This window comes from Lampetra planeri, chromosome 56, assembly GCF_965212315.1.
Source record: "Lampetra planeri chromosome 56, kcLamPlan1.2.h2, whole genome shotgun sequence".
Lineage (NCBI taxonomy): Eukaryota > Metazoa > Chordata > Hyperoartia > Petromyzontiformes > Petromyzontidae > Lampetra > Lampetra planeri.
This window is the reverse complement of record NC_136162.1, coordinates 1,038,698-1,040,857: the sequence shown is the minus strand read 5'-3', so window position 1 is coordinate 1,040,857 and position 2,160 is coordinate 1,038,698. Positions and strand designations below refer to the sequence as shown.

General features: G+C 63.1%; 1 non-coding gene across 1 annotated transcript; it reads right to left on the bottom strand.

Moving 5' to 3' along the window:
• Positions 1–341: 341 nt before the first annotated feature.
• Positions 342–413, bottom strand: TRNAH-GUG (transfer RNA histidin (anticodon GUG)). The gene has a single exon. It is a non-coding gene; the product is annotated as a tRNA-His (tRNA).
• Between the last annotated feature and the right edge of the window lie 1,747 nt (positions 414–2,160).

Here is a 2,160-nt window from a genome sequence, read left to right as displayed (position 1 = left end):
TGCAGTTTTAGTTAGACTTTGAATATTTTCAAGTAAATTTTGTGCAAAATTTCAGCTTTCCAACGCCGTTTTAATAAATGTTTTCTCCTACATCAGAGTGCAGCGCCACATTAAATACGCACCACAATGACAATAGTTTCAAGCGATTTGTGACGCCGTGTGACGAGGGGGGGGGAGGGTCAAAACTCGTCCCAAATCGCGTGACGTCATTTATGGACGGACCCTTCAACACCGCGAATTTCTTATCAATATATTTTTTTAAATTCAGGAAACCATTGAGAGTCGATTGGTTTCATCAAAAAGAAACAGGGAGCCGCATGCCGTGTCATTGATTACCGCAATGCCGTGACTCGGATTCGAACCGAGGTTGCTGCGGCCACAACGCAGAGTACTGACCACTATACGATCACGGCGCGCTACGCGGGCCCGCGATGACCCAGGCCGCAGGCTGCCCACTTAAATCTCAGCCTGACCACGCCCACACCACGCCCCCTCCCGCAATAACCACCGCCCTCACTTAAACCCCGCCCCCTCTCAAGGTAATCACGCCCACAAACAGACCCCACCCTCAACGAGTAACCACGCCCCTTACTCCCCACGCATACCCCGCCCCCACGGAGCAACCACGCCCCCACACACGAACCCAGACCCCTCCCCTTCTCGCAGTAGCCCCGCCCCTCAACCAGCAACCACGCCCCTTACCCCCCCATCCAGACCCGCCCCCACCCATACCCACCCCCACCCATACCCGCCCCCACCCATACCCACCCCCACCCATACCCACCCCCAACCATACCCACCCCCACCCATACCCCGCCCCCACCGAGTAACCACGCCCCCACACACGAACCTAGACCCCTCCCCTTCTCGCAGTAGCCAATTTGTACCACGTGACCGGACTTCCGCCAATCGCAGGCGGCGTAAGACCCCCGCCAGCTTTCGTAACGGGACGCGTGATTGGTGACCGCGCGCAAGAGCCCTACGGCGGCTTCCGTCGTTGCGTTTCGTAAATGTACAGCGGGCGATTTGACAAACTCTGTCGTGATTAGAAGTGTAAATGCGTCCGATAACTTTCTCTCTCATTTACCCCTTACGAACGTTGACCTTCATTCTATTCGCAACGTCAAACGCACATCTCGTTATTTGTATAGTTCGAGTGGCGTGACGTCATCAGGCGAATTTCGCCTCTCTTGTCGGTAGTGACGTCATCGCGCAGCACCGCCGGCAACGTCATCACACGCTTTTGACGTTGCGGAGTTGACCGCGCGCGTGACGACTGACGCGCACGACAACCGCGTGACGTCATCATAGCGTCCCCGCGTGACGTCATCGACCCTCCATATTTATAAACATCGCGCGTGACGTCATAACCCTCAGGACCCCCACCTCCCAGGGCACCCCCCTCCCTCACCCGGGGCCCCCCCCATCCATTAATTTGGCCAAGAGGAGTCGCGACCCCGCGTGACCCCGTGACCTCCTCCTCGCCCCCGTGACGGCACCGCAGCGATCGCCGCTCTCTCGTGACCCCCCCCCGCCCCCCCGTGAGTAGCCGCGACCCCCCCCCCCCGCCTCGACCCACACCCCCCTCGACCCCCCCTGCCACCCCCCCCGCCACTCTCCCCCCCTGCGACTCTCCCCCCCCCCGCCTCTCCCCAGACTCCCCCCCCCCCCGCGACTCTCCTCACACCTCCCCCGACCCCCCCTGCCACCCCCCCACCCCCCCCCCGCCTCTCCCCCCCGCCTCTCCCCCCCTGCGACTCTCCTCAGCCCCCCCCCCCCGCCACTCTCCCCACACCCCCTCGACCCCCCCGCGACTCTTTACCCCCCCCCCGCCACTCTCCCCCCCTCTCCCCCGCGACTCCCCCCCCCCCCGCCACTCTCCTCAGCCCCCCCTCGACCCCCCCGCCACTCCCCCCCCCCGCGACCCCCCCCAACTCTCCCGCGACCCCCCCCCTACCCCCCCTACCCCCCCTACCCCCCCCCTACCCCCCCTACCCCCCCCTACCCCCCCGCGCCCCCCCCCTCTCTATCTCCGCCCGGACAGTCGCGGCGTCAGCGCTGAGGTGAACACGCCTGAGTACTCCATTTATCGCCCTTCGTGTGATGGCGGCGGCGGCGATGATGATGGGTTGGTGGTGTCCGCTCTGCTCTCGTCACCAA